Below are 15,821 nucleotides of genomic sequence, written 5' to 3'. Positions count from 1 at the left end.
TAATCGCGATTAATTGTTTGACAGCACTTATAATAACCATTAGTCTGTTTAGTCTGCACATCAGATCTGCTTATTCATATAACTGACTGTCTGATATACAGCTCACCTGATGTTTTGTCCCCCACATACCCCGCGATGGTGATGTCTAAACCCTGAGCATTCTTCATCAAGCTCACATCGAAAGCATCCTGTTCCTCTTCCTCAAAACCCTGACAGCAGACACAAACACAGATTTTTACACAATAACAAGGAGATTGACATAACCATCGTTTGAAATGGTTTGAAACAAACTAATACCACAAAACATAATTCATCATGTCTATTGCTAATTCTCAAGTGCTGTTGTTTTACTACCATGTCATTAAAGATCAGCAGCCAGTTGCAACAAACTCATTAGGGTAAGAAAACATTCCCTTGTAATTATTATTCCTAGCTTAATAGGTTTGTCGCACTGGCCTCAGGCTTTCGTTAGACTGACATTGAGGACATAATGCAATGATTAGTAATTAAAATAATATTCTCAAGAAGACATTTAATGTTATTAGAGAAAGGCAATATAAAAAATAAAAACAAAAACACCTGCTATATTTCCTAATAAATTGCAACTTTTCATATTAGAATTTGGGCATAGGAAGACATGGCAAAAATTGCAACATCCATTCAAACCAAAGTATAGTAGATAAATGAATGGAAATCCACTCTTATATTCACTTAATTCTGCTATTCTGATAAAAAATAAATCAATATGATATCTATATTGATAAACAGATCTTTCCGGTCCTCGAATGTGATAAGATTCAAGTGTTAAAGGATTGGATTTGTTTCTTACAAACACACAGCTTTTGTCTTTTCTAGATGTTAATTGGTGGACAGGAATGGTTTGGATAACTTGTGGATTATTGTTATGTTTTCATCAACTGTTTGGACTCTCATTCTGATGGCACCCATTCACCCATTCACTGCAATCGATGGAATTCTACATTTCTTCAAATCTGATGAAGAAACAAACTCATCTACAGTACAGTCTTGGATGACCTGAGGGTGCTTACATTTTCAGCACATTTTCATTTTTGGGTGAACTGTTCATTGAAGACTGCATGGTTATCAGTCAATGCAGTCGATCTCAAAAGAGCAAAATGTGTTCAGCAATGTGGCACATGTGCAGCTGAACCTGTTGCTCAGTGACGGTCGGCAGGGTGGCAGAAGCGTCATCCGCCGTACCGCAACTGAGGAGGAGTCGGACTCTGTTTCCAGATTGTTTCAAAACTTGAGCAACCTGCTCACTGCTCAGACCAAACAGATCTGCATCACCGATCCGCAGGACGTGATCCCCACAAGCGACCGTCCTAGAACCAGTGAGAGAGACTTTGAACTTCTGTTATTTTCATAAACAGATTTTATGATGTTCTTCTGGGGTGGTGCTGGCGCAGTGGATAAAACGCATGCCTTTGGTGTGAGAGACCTGTGTTCGAATCCACTGTGAGACACCTATGTGTCACGGAGCGAGACCCCTAGTTGCTCCAGAGGCGTGTGACCTCTGACATATATAGCAATTGTAATTCGCTTTGGCGTCAGCTAAATGTAGATGTTTTTATTCCTGGGTTGAATTGACTTCAGTTTTGTTTTTTTAGGGCTGTCAGGTGAAATGTCAGGCTAATTAATTAGATGATATGCAGATTAACTAAACCAATTAATCACAAATTAAATGCAGATCGATTTTAACTGAGCAATTACCCCACAAAGGATCATTTGAAGTCATTGTGTTAAATGAGAAAAGCATTGAATAGACATTACAAAAAGTAGCTTTAGAAAGAAACATTTTGATTCAACATTGCATAAATAATCATAGTAATTTGGTATTAATGCTTTGTTAATTGAATATTGAAACATGGAATTAATTAAAAAAATATATACTCTAAATATGAAACGTTTAACTGCCAGTCTTAATGAGTGAGTGAGTCATTCAACCAATGCATTCAAATCGCTGATTCATTCAGAAACGAGTCTTTATGAATGAGTCACTGAATCATTCGCTCACTCTGTTTAAAAAATGTGGATTCATTCAGTTACAAAACAGTGCTGTGTTTAGCTCATAGACGCACATCATTTCTGGTGCTGGCTTTGTACATAACTATTGAAATTGAGAAAAAAAAAAAGATAAACAATATTAACAATATTGTATAAACGTAACCATACTAACTTCTTGTTTATTGAACTATTCCATAAAATCAGTATCACATTTGCAATTGTGCAGATATTCAGGAAAAATAGAACTCTTGCTTTTCTGATATTGCTAAACTATATCATATGACATAAATATGAGACAAAAACCCATAAAGGGGCTTTTTTAACTCATATCTCAAATTTTAGGGGGATATAATTGCATTTATAGCCTACATCACACAGTCAGTCATCCTGCATCAAGTTTGTCAGTAACTGTGACACACAGATGACGCTTTATTTAAAATTAATTGCACCAAATGAAATTGACTGTCCTAAAGACCACCAATGTCCAGAAAGACCACCAATGTCCAGAAAGACCACCAATGGTAACAGAACAGTGCATAAAAATGTCAAAAGTGCACTTACCTGGTCAGCGATACCTCCAGGCAGAATGTTTTTGACGATAACGCCGGTGGTTTTACCACCAACAATCCCGAAGCCCAAACCGGTTCCATCGTTCACCAGTTCGATAATCTCCACCATCTCGATCGAGTCCAGTGGGTCTATAATTGCACATATATATAAAAGCATGTTAAAACGCAAGTTCATGATTTTTGCATTCATGGCGGATTGATCGGTTTCTGAAAAATACTAGTTAGAAATGTAACAGTTATTATTGCCAGCTAACATCAGATTGCCATAAATCCAGTGGATGTTGCTGCTGCACGCAACCAGCTAACAAAACATGTTCTAGTATCATTTTGCTAAAGTTCCCATTAAGTTATGAAAACATTTCAGAATATTTCTGAACACTCCCTGAACATTCAAAAGATGCAATTGACATTGCAAAACATTCGGGGAACATTTTGTTTTACATTTTTGCAACATGATGAGAATGTTACTTTTGAATGTTGTCTGAACATTCCGAAACAAGTAGTAACATTTAAAAATGAATGTTCTACTGACATAGCTGGAGGAACATTTGTTGCTAATGCTCTGAGAATGTTCCGTGTTAACTGGGACCAAAAAACAACTTGTGACGCAGTCAGCCCTATGCGAGCATGACCCCTGTTCTACCTCTTTGGAAAACATCTCACTAATAATACATGTTGTTCAAGTGACCATAAAATGGCAGTCAGTTGACTGTTGTATTCATCACTCAAGTCCTAATCCGTACATCCAGCATGCACAAAGCATGGATAAACTACAACAGGTAAACACAGTGCTGGATCTCAGTCTTTTAGTTTGTGCTTCTTCTGGTGATCCATGAACATCACTTCACATTATTTGTAGCACCTGTCATTTAATAATCACACTAGGCTTTGAGCTTTGTTACTTTTAATAGGAAACAAAGTCTCAGCTTTCAAATTCTGTCAATTCTGTCAACAATACTATATAATGTGGCTAATAGATCACTGTAGCACCTCTTTTTTTCAGTTTCATTCATCGGTCAAGCGCATCCTGATTTTTTCGATTTCAGCCCACAATTTTCATTTTGGTGCATCTTTAGTAAATATAGTATAAAGATGTCTGAAAAACGATGGCATGGCAACAAAATCAGGTCAAAAGTACATTCTTTTGGAGTTCGAAACAGCTTGCCAGTTTGAAGTCCCATTACTCTGTGGTGGTTAGATAATAGGTATGCTTTGGGCCTTATTAGTAAAAATTTTGAGCGAGCAGGGTGGGGCACCTCAAATCTCAACACATTACAGACACCTTTTTAAAATAAAGACTATTATTGTTTTTTACTCTTAACAACTTTGAGTGCTTTATCCTGTTCACAGATTTTAGAAAAAAATAACTTTGAAGTTGAAACAAACTGCAAGATCTCCGATCCCAAACGGAGAACAGCAGGGGGTCGTATCCTTTTATAAAGGGGCTGTGTCACATCTCTATTATGTCTCGCTCCCCACTAAGCACAGCAGGAATATTCACATGAAACAGAACTTTTATACCACTTTCAACACAACTTTTGTCATTCAAGTCGTGTAACCTTCCAAAAATGATTCGCTTATTTACCGTGAATAGAAGCAGACACTGCTGGGTTGGACCAGTTATTTCTTTTGTGAAGGTTTTTGAAAGAAGTCTCTTCTGCTCACCAAGCCAGCATTTATTTGATAAAAAAAAAATTGCAACTTATTATTACAGTTAAAAAATAACTGTTTTCTTTATGGACATAAGTTAAAATGTAATTTATGTGATCAAAGATGAAATTTCAGCATCATTCCTCCAGTCTTCAGTGTCACATGATCTTCAGAAATCATTCTAATATACTGATTTGCTGTATAAGAAACATTTCTGATTATAAATAAATGCTGTTATTTTGTAACGTAATATTCATAAAAGAATTCTGAAATACAAACAAATTGTTTCCACAAAAATGTTAATCAGAACGAATGTTTTCAACCTGGATAATAATCAGAAATGTTTCTTGAGCAGAAAATAAGCATATTAGAATATTAGAATGAAAACTAAACGAAAACTAAAATCACCAAGTTCTGACCAAATGCTCAAAAATGAAGTGAAACTTAGGTGAAACTACCATAAGTTTGATTAATAGTAATAGTGACTCTACACTGGTATATGTGACGATAGGGGTATTTATATGTGTGTGTGTGTGTGTGTGTGTGTGTGTGTGTGTGTTGTGTGTGTGTGTGTGTGTCTCACCGCACTGGAGTGAGCTGAAAGTGTGCTGGCAGCACTGGGAGTCCTGGACACCACAGGGCTGGAGAGCTGCGGGACGGGTCCGCGGGTGACAGTGAGGCTCACGCAGTCCGACGCTCGCTGCAGGAGAACGATGGCCTGCTGGTGACTGACGCTCTGATCCAACGGCTGACCTTTAACTGCCAGTATCTGATCTCCCTCCTTTAGCTTTCCATCACTAGAATAGAGAAACATACGTTTAACAATCAAAACTGTACTGAGATCAACTCACAATCACTACAGAGAAAAGGGTGTCAAGCTTGCAGATAATACACTACCAGTCAAAAGTTTTTGAATAGTAAGATTTTTAGTGTTCTTTAAAGAAGTCCTGTACTATTTTCATTTGTTTGCAATTAACATGCAAATAAGTGTCTGAAAATATTGATTTCGGTTCACACTTAAGTGTATTTATATAAGTACATTTCCCTAATAATTGCTCTTTTTAAAAGTCTGCTAAAGTGTAATTATTATTCACAAGGAAAAGACAAAATTACCAAAAAAAATAAAATAATAATAATAATGTGAATGATGACCTCATGGCTGAGCTAAGAATGATTATGCAACACCGTTTTGTAGTACAGTGTAAGATATATCTATATTTGTATGGAGCACATAACAAGCAGGAAGAAATGTGCTCTCACAAAGAAAAACCAAACTGATAAAAAGCACTAGCATGTCAGCAAACTAGCTTCAGCATGGACTTTGAGCAGGAAAGAGCTGATGTGACATGAACTGGTGACACATTTGTGATTAAAAGGGAAGAAATGAGAATTGCAGCAGATCTTTAAAATATGAGTAATATTTATTTTTAAAATGGGAATGAACTAGAGGAGTTGTGTGTACAAATCACTGATCATCTGACTGGATGAGTGTGTGTGTACTTCATTTACTATACTTGTGAGGGCCAAATGTCCTCACTTATTTGGAGAAACACTTTGACAACCCTCTACTGTGACATTTGACTGGTCCCCAAATAGTTAAAAAGACTTATCTGATGTAAATCTAGTGTTCTGCAGATGTTTTTGGGTTAAGTTTAGAGGGTATAAATATCATTAACCTGACAGAAAATCATTGGAAGGCTATGCAATGTCCTCACTAAAACAGTGAAACAATTGTGTGTGTGTGTGTGTGTGTGTTCTGACCTGTATGCCACACTTCCAGCCTGTATCTTCTGAATGAAGATGCCAAGTTCTCCACGGTTCTCACTACACAAACCAACAACACTGAAGCCCAAACCACCTGATACCGGCTTCAGCAGGTCGATTTGAGTCCAGTACCGACCCTACACACCCACAGACACACACACACACACACACACACACACACACACACACACACGCATGCATGCACACGCACACACAGAACAACAACAAATAAAGTCACAATCACACAGCTATTTGGGTTTGTGCTCAGAAAGTGAACTTCTTAATGTGTGGTTTCTTATTGACTATTTAAGAGCCATATGAGAGTTAAACATTGTTTAGCAAAGATTTAAATGATCTACATCAGAGATGCCCAAAAATAGCTGGTGGGACAAAGTTCGTCCCTGATGCCCTTTGATTTAGCCCAACATGTCATCAGGAGTTGGGGGAAAACAGGAGAAAATGCCACTGTAGAATACTGTAATCTCTATTTTATATTTATAATGTAAAAAAAATGATAATATAGAGAATATAACTGAATTGGATGGATGAATAATAGGACGATAGATCAAACAATGGATGGATAGATAGATGGATGGATGGATGGAACAACAGAATTATTGATTGAACGATGGAATGACGGACGGATGGATAAATAGATGGATGTATGTTGTGTGTCACCTGAGCCATGGAGCAGATGATGTGTTTGTACTCTTCAGATGAAGGTTGAGCTGAGAATCCTTCATCGCTGTCCTTCAGATCAGGGTTAATATATGGAGTCTGAGAGAAAGAGTGACAGAAAACAGCCCAAATTACCCCTCGCTCTGTGTGTTCCAAGCATTCAGCTTCTTTCACTGAGCCTGTAAATATATACACAGCCCTGAAAGAGCGTGGAAAACTCATTTGTTTTGATCATTTCGGGTGATAATTTGTCCTCCCAGCCATCTGCGCACACATGTTTTTCATTACATCCAGGAGCTGCTTAATTAACTTTTTATTTCCCTCCCCAACTCGAGCACACACTCCTGATGAAGTACAAACCATTTCACATCAATTACCACGGCAAAACGTGCCCCAAAAAAGCATCTCTCTGTGAGAAAAATAACAAGCACTTCACATTGCAGTGTGTAAAGTCATTTCCTTAAAACATTTGCTGTTTGTTTGAAGTTAATTGCTTATTAAACCATTGTCTTTCCGGCTCAGTTTCACCGATGTGCACTCCAGTGATTTACAGCTCTGTCCTTGCTGTTATCAGTGTTTGTGAGTCTATTTCACATGAATATCTCATGTGTTGGTGACTCATTAAAGGAATAGTTCAGCCAAAAATGAGAACTCTGTCATTTATTATTTATCCACCCATCAAGTTGGAAAAACAAAATGAAATATATCGGCATCGGCCAAATGAGTTGAAAAATACTGGCATATTAGATATTGGCAAAAATCTAATATTGTGCATCCCTATGCCATACTATGGTAGTCAATGGCTTCCGTCAACTGTTTGGTTTCCAGCATTCTTCAAAATGTGTTTTGTTTTTTGTTTTTTGTTTTTGTGGTTAACAGAAGAAAGAAACTCATACAGGTTTGGAACGACATCAGGGAGAGTAAATGATGACAGAATTGTAATTTTTTTGGGTGAACTGTCTCTTTAACAAACTATGTCAGGTTCTGCAGGTTTTATGTGGCTCTTCTCCACACGAACGGCCGCTCTTCAGACTACGCAGTAAACATTAATGTTCATAAACGTCTCCCAGAGGCTCTTCAGATTAACAGCCGCAGACTCCAGGCTCGGTTGCTGGTCGTGCACAAGCTTTGAATGCGCTCTAAACTATGTCAGCTCTGCGAGAGCGTGTGTTTGTTAGTCTTCCCATGTAAGAGGATTAGGCCTCCAGTATGGCTCATCCACGTTTCAAAAATGACTTCTGCTCCACTTCACACATGAACTCATGTCTCTCTCTCTCTCTCTCTCTCTCTCTCTCTGTATTCTGGTAACTATAGCAGCACAGACAGAGCCAGACGCCAGCAGTTGGCATAAACAACCCTGCAGGTTAGTGTGGACCAAAAAAAACTTCTCAGGTTATTAAAGGTGTTTGCTAAAGCAATCGCGATGTTTACCTTTGCCTAAGTAACAAATTTACGATACCAGTGAAAATCAGCGGTTTACAGATTTACAGATACTAGTCCATATTGAGATTTGATTTGATTAATTTATGCTAACTTTACGAATTCTGTGACTGTCCATATTAAAATGTAGGTTTCATTTTGAGATTCCGTCCGCATTTTCTGATTCACAGAAATCATAGCGCTGTATGCGTCAAGAACCGGGTTGACCGAGTCCTCGGTGCTGTCTGTACTTTTTAAAGGTACTTTTTAGTACCGACTTGGTACCGAAGTACCGGATCTTTTGACAACACTACTGGCCACAATAACAGGCCACTCTAAAACGTGCTGTTTTATCACACCACACAATGCCACAGATGTTGCAAGTTTTGAGGGAGCATGCAATTGGCATGCTGACTGCAGGAATGTCCCCCAGAGCTGTAGCCTGTGAATTGAATGTTCATTTCTCTACCATAAGCCATCTCCAAAGGTGTTTCAGAGAATTTGGCAGTACATCCAAGAGGCCTCACAACCACAGGTGTTTAACCACACCAGCCTAGGACCTCCACATCTAGCATCTTCACCTCCAAGATCGTCTGAGACCAGCCACCCGGACAGCTGCTGCAACAATCAGTTTGCAACAATCAATGGTGTCTGGCACTTTGGAGAGGTGTTTTCTTCACGGATGAATCCCGGTTTTCACTGTACAGGGCAGATCGCAAACAGTGTGTATGGCGTTGTGTGGGTGAGCGATTTGCTGATGTCAACATTGTATATCGAGTGGCCCATGGTGGCGGTGGGGTTATGGCATGGGCAAGTGTATGTTATGAACAACGAACACAGGTGCATTTAATTGATGGGATTTTGAAAGCACAGAGATACCGTGACAAGATCCTGAGGCCCATTGTTGTACCATTCATCCACACGATCACCTCATGTTGCAGCATGATAATGCACAGCCCCATGTTGTAAGGATCTGTACACAATTCCTGGAAGCTGAAAACATCCCAGTTCTTGCATAGCCAGCATACTCACCAGACATGTCACCCGTTGAGCATGTTTGGGAAGCTCTGGATCAGCGTATACTACAGCGTGTTCCAATTCCTGCCAATTTCCAGCAACTTCGCACAGCCCTTGAAGAGTAGTGGACCAACATCCCACGGGAACTCTATGTGAAGGAGATGTGTTGCACTGCATGAGGCAAATGATGGTCACACCAGATACTGATTGGTTTTCGGCCCCCCGGACCCCACCAATAAAGTAAATCTTCACATTTTAGAGTGGCCTTTTATTGTGGCCAGCCTAAGACACACCTGTGCAATAATCATGCTGTCTAATCAGCATCTTGATATGCCACACCTGTGAGGTGGATGGATTATCTCGGCAAAAGAGAAGTGTTCATGAACACTATTATATTATCTGCAAGTGTAGTTTTATAAAAACACACTCAAGATTTGAAGTACACTACAAGTGCACATTCTATACAGTTAAGGGCACTTTTTTCAAAAGGGTTATTAGCTGTGTTCTATACGAGTCCATAACTTTTAGACTGACATTAGATGGTTTCCTTCTTCCACACGGGCTGTTAACATCGTTCCACTCTGCAGTTCATAAGTATATGAGTGAAGAGAGCGAGAGGCAAGGCCCTGGGGATCTGGTAATCTCCATTCCTCTGTTCCAGCATAACTCGCATACTTCAGACCAAACGGCTGCCGGTGCCAAACTCTCCATGAACACACAAAGCTCAAAAACCCCCAAATCTGCCCAACCAGCGAAGCTTCTCCCTAAATAATTAAGCTGTGCCTTACTTATGAATATTTTCCAGTATTTTTTTCATTGTTTGTGATTTGAATAATCACGTAATCTCAATCAGCTCAGATCAGGGCAGCAAGGATTCAAAGCGGACTGTTAAAACAAATGACTGAATAATCAACTGAGACTCAAATCTTAAGATGTCAGCATGTCTGAAACGACCAAGGACACGAGGCAGCATTCTGTGCTATATATATGGTTCATATATATATACATACACTCACCTAAAGGATTATTAGGAACACCTGTTCAGTTTCTCATCAATGCAATTATCTAATCAACCAATTACATGGCAGTAGCTTCAATGCATTCAGGAGTGTGGTCCTGGTCAAAACAATCTCCTGAACTCCAAACTGAATGTCAGAATGGGAAAGAAAGGTGATTTAAGCAATTTTGAGCGAGGCATGGTTGTTGGTGCCAGACGAGTCGGTCTGAGTATTTCACAATCTGCTCAGTTACTGGGATTTTCACGCACAACCATTTCTATGGTTTACAAAGAATGGTGTGAAAAGGGAAAAACATCCAGTATGCGGCAGTCCTGTGGGCGAAAATGCCTTGTTGATGCTAGAGGTCAGAGGAGAATGGGTTTTTTGCACCTGACCTTATATGAATATTCTTAGAAATTTCTACATGGAGGGTAAATAAATCAATTATTCTTTTTCTCTCTGTTTGAACTGGTTTGTTGTTTGCCCAACAAAACCAAAGTATTTTTTCCTGCAGTGTTGTGTTTTGTTCTTACATGCTCTTTCAGATGCTGCACTGATTTCTGCAGCGCAAGGATCTGGTGAAACAGAGGACTCTGCAGAACAGCCGTCAGAAGATTCAGCTTCTCCTCGGCAGGAACGTCTGCTCCCTTTTCTTTCAAGCGAGACTGTAACCTCTCTATGGCATGCAGACAACGCTGCGTATCTGTCACACACACACACACACACACCTGTGAGGAAACTCTGGAGACCACCATCAAAAATGATTTCCAATCACAGAAACCATTGCAGGTTAAGACAGCCTTTCATTTCTGTTTATGCACTAAAGTTTGACTATCGTGTCAGAAACAGTAATAGATCCGTCAGTCTGTGATGAACTGTGCTAGAAAGGTTTTCTATAATTCATTTTCTTTCTCACACAGGTACGTTATCCGCTTAAATATTCAGGGAATATTTCAATAATTGAGGGAAGAGTGGATCTTCAGAGCGGCGTGGAGTGTTTTCTGTGGAGGATTTCATTGCTCTGTCTTTTAATCGCACAGCCTGATGCCTCGTGGGTATGAATGCTAGAGTACACACTCTTCTCACTGAACAAGAGCAAGAGAGTCGATAATTCACAGCCAAAGCTGGAAAAAACACATGCACATAGCTATCTTTAAAAGCGTTTAGGACAATTTATAGGGTAGAGCTTATTAATTAGACTATAACCACATAATATAATATGATCTTTGACTATTGTGAACTAATTTAATAGATATGGGCTGCATTTTATAATATTGTATGCCCACGTATATTTTGGCCTAAATTGAACATTTATGCAACTGAGTTGCATGTTAAATTTGCATCCATTTGGATGAAACGGTCTTAACAAACATTAGGTGATACATATTTATTAGTCATACATTAACAGGTCAGATTTCTGTATTAGTACTAATTAACCTGTTTTCCTGAGTGGTTTAATTTATGTATGACTCCCATTAAGTTTGTTAATGTTAAATCTGCAATGGACAGAAATTTTATGTGGACCTCAAATACATAAGTCTTTTAATTTTTGTTTTAAATATTTTAGATCATGCCAGTCGTTTCTATGATCTCCTTAGACTTATGCTGTGAGAAACACAACACTTTCTTCAGTAAAAGAGATTTTAAGTCTCAAGAGTTTTTATTTTTCTGCTCAAATTGAGAGAATTAACGCTCTCCTGTCAGCCATCTACATTTTTTTATTCCTTCTCAATGAGGCACAACGTGGCTTTCCAGAGCCTTCACTCTCTCTGATCCTCTCTGGTGGAATGAGCTGCTTTGGATAAAATTAATACATGTAAAGTAACTTTTATGAAAAAGCATATTTCTCATGTGTTTATGTGGGGGACTGAGTGGTGAAATATTTTTATAATTCAAATATTTTATTTAGATTTTATTAAATGTTAACATAAGTTATTCCTGTGATCAGAGCTGTATTTTCAGCATCATCACTCCAGTCTTCAGTGTCACATGATCTTCAAAAAATCTCTTTACTATCACTTTTGATTTAAAATGATCATTTTCTTTAAAACTTACTGACCCCAAACTTTTGCCTGGTAGTGAATTCTAACTCAAATCTCCAAGATGTAAAGATCTGGAGTATAGTAGTGAATTATGATTAGAACTAACTAAATAAATAAACATTGGATATACAGCAACACACTTAATGACTAACTTTTCTACACATAAAAAAATTCTATATAAAATTAAAAACTATTGTCTTGGATTTATCAAAACATGCCAAGAACCTGTCCAATTAAATGTTTATTATTATAATTTTTTTTAATAATTTCTAATTACTATGTTTTTGCTTGTTTTATTTTTCCTGGTTAAATAATGGCTGAACTTTCTCTCTCTCTGCTCCTCTCTGGTAGAACAGGCTGTTTTTTGGATGAAAGTATAAATGCAAAATGCAAAAATGTTACAAGCTAATTATATATATATATATATATATATATATATATATATATATATATATATATAAACAACTGCAGACTGCAATGGATTATCTTACAAAACATGTCAAGAACTTGTTCTGCTCATATTTCACTCCAAAAGCAAATTAACATTATTATTTAATAATTCTAATTATTTAAATTACATTTTGTATAAAGGAAATGCTGCCTCTCAAATACAATTTCGTATTTTGACTTTAAGGTTGAATATAATATATGCTCCCGAAAGGTTTTGTGAGATTCAGCTCATTTACTCTGATCTTATGACACTTGGCACGAGAAGAATGCCTTATTTCTGTTACTGTGGAAGCCAACACCTGCACAGCTTAACCCTGCGCACATCTTTATATCTAGTTATATTGAAAAAGTTTCAGTAGCTGTCGGACAAGATAATATCCACATTCTGATTGGTCAGATCACCTGTCAGTCAAGCTCCCTGCTAACGGTCAATTACCCACAATCCTGTGCAGACCAGTCAGACATCAGAGACCATATTTCCACAGGAATGCAAAAATAAATGAACTTACCCATTGTTTCAATCATCTTGTGTGTCCTTCCTGTTGTCTTTCCTCATTACCTGCCTGAAATTAACAGTTACATTTACTGTTACAAGTGCATTTGACTAAAGGGACAAGGACATGACATTCATTTTATTCTCTGTAAATACAGAACAGTACCAATTTGTACATGCAATGCATGCCAATGTTGTTGTTATAAACTAAAACTATTAACAATTGACTTTGGTAATTGAAATAAAACAGAAATAAAATGAATGAATGTAGTTTGTATTTGCAGAAAGCAGAATAAGGTTTGAGAGCCTATATACATTTTTATTTTTTATTTTTTGCACCCTCAGATTCCAGATTTCTGATCACCCCGTGCTTCCCATGAGGATGGGACACAGACACTGGCTCTGGTTTCTTTAGAAATGCCTGTAAGCGACAGGTCTGCAGTGAATAGCTTGCCATTGTGGGAGTTTTTATCATCACTGACTACAATGAAAGGAGGACGAGATTTACAGAAGAAGTCGTGCTGATGTGAAACTGTCCAGTGTGCGTTATCTCCTATCAGAGGTCAGCCAGAGACTGAACTTTTGCCCTATCAACAGTCTGGACAGCATCTAAATGTTTGACTGTTACTGATATCACACAGTCAAGACATTTATAAAGTTACATTTATATGTATGTGACATCTACTGTGAGACGCTACAGGAGAAGATCAAGTCTTTTCCCTCCTAACACACTTCAAGAGTAAAACTACATGCAGCCACGACCAAACAAAAGTTTTTTCAAACACATGCATATGCCATTTCTGCAACAAAACACAACATATATCTAGGATAAGTTAGTAGTGTCTATTACGCTGCAATTACAGTCTGATGAAGTAATGAATGAACTATCACTATTTGATGTCACACAGATGAAGCTGGCGTGCTATCTGCACATTAAAGAGATTCTGATCCACAGCAGCTGTTCAAACATTGACAATGGCTGCCTGATTGTTTCAAGTATGCATTATTTGAGTCCCTCAAAACACACTTTTTGTCACTAGTTCAATAATGTCCAAACTCATGCAGCACACCAGAATTGTGTTATTTTGTCATATTTTTGCAATGTTATTTTTAATAAAGAAAAAAGTTGTATATGTACTTCCACTCAGAAATTGCAAGTAAATTCCACTTAATTACAAAGAAACGGCAAGGACAATTGAATTAAACGAAGTTTTGATGTAGAGAGACTGCAATAGGAGGCAACTTCCTTTGTAAATTCGAATACTCTGTTTATTTACTTTATTTTTTACACTGTACAGTTACATTTATTTTATGATAAAAATATTTATTGGAAACAAATTTGAATGTAATGGCTGGCTGCTTTGTCTTACTGAGATTAATTTAACAACTCACATTTATGTCTAAGCACACGTAATTAAATAATATTTGAATAATTTGGTTGTTTGGTAATAACATCTAATAAAAATGCTCACAAGACCTTCATTTGGAGACAAAAATTAAAACATATATTTAAACGGCAGATAAACGTGTCTGTTTGGGGGCAGTGTCCCGTTACTCGCTGATCTCTTTCTATCAGGCATTTCAGGAATAAAATCCGCTTTTCGTTCCGAGCACGGATGAAGCAACGGGCTGCTGGCGCGACGAAGGATGGGAGAAGTGGACCAATAGGAGCAATTACAGTCCGGGAAACGGCTTTAAAACAACGACGCACGGCGGCGGGCATCAAAGGATCGATGGTTCGCGCGCGACACTGTTTCGTTCCAACAAAAGCGCGTTTGTCACAATGTATCTCAAGCTGACCAGATCAAAGCCCGCCGCGCCGCGCCAGTCACACACATTCACGGAGAATAACGGGTTCTGTTGAGAACAACTTACATGAACGGCGGTATCTCGCTACGAGACGGAGCTTGTCCGACTGTGTTGTGTTAAAGATGGGCACACACACACACACACACACATACTGCGCCGCTCCGTGGCACTGAACCCCTGCAAACCTCACAAACATCCGAAGAAACTGTACTGGAATAGATAACAGAGCCTGCTTGGTACAGGAATCTTTTATTACCGGACACAGAAAATCATATAAGCCGTACAGTAGATATATATACTGTATCTGCCCCTCTTCTCCTCCATCAGACTAGGGTCACCAAAGGTTCACCTAAATGTGTTTATGTGTCATATATATAAAAAATGTTCACGTTTGGCAAAATTATTTACCCAGTGTGATCAAAGGAGAAAAAAATACTAAATAAAATACTAAAATAAATAATAAATAAATAAATAATAATAAAAAAATAAGGTGAAGTAGCATAAATTTTCCCAAAGTACAAATGGATAGTTCATAAGGCAAAAAGACCAAGAGCAAGACTTGAAGCTATATCAAACTAATACAAAGACAGTTTTACATTTTCAAATTATTCCAATCTACATTTTTATGTAAGTGACATATTTCTATTATTAATGAAATAAATTGCACAGTCAATTTCTGACCTTGGCCACAAGTTTAAATTAGATTTTGAATCCCAGATTTTGATGTTTTTGATGTTTTTATGGTACCAGACTGTTGACCCTGCTGTATATTCCTGCAGTGAGCACGTTAGCAGATGTGACCTGCACCTAAAATCCAAGAAAACCAGCAGGACCATTCATCAAAGACTTTTTATTGGACACAACTCTCCTGTTTTTAATTCCAGTGCCAGGAAGACTAATTAGG

The 15,821-nt window shown here is 37.9% G+C and overlaps 1 pseudogene; it reads right to left on the bottom strand.

The window, feature by feature from the left end:
* Positions 1-15,054, bottom strand: part of LOC113069052 (multiple PDZ domain protein-like) — a 40,169-nt pseudogene extending 25,115 nt beyond the window's left edge.
* Positions 15,055-15,821: the final 767 nt, after the last annotated feature.

This window comes from Carassius auratus, unplaced genomic scaffold, assembly GCF_003368295.1.
Source record: "Carassius auratus strain Wakin unplaced genomic scaffold, ASM336829v1 scaf_tig00000563, whole genome shotgun sequence".
Taxonomy (NCBI): Eukaryota; Metazoa; Chordata; class Actinopteri; order Cypriniformes; family Cyprinidae; genus Carassius; species Carassius auratus.
This window is presented reverse-complemented; position numbering and strand designations above follow the sequence as displayed.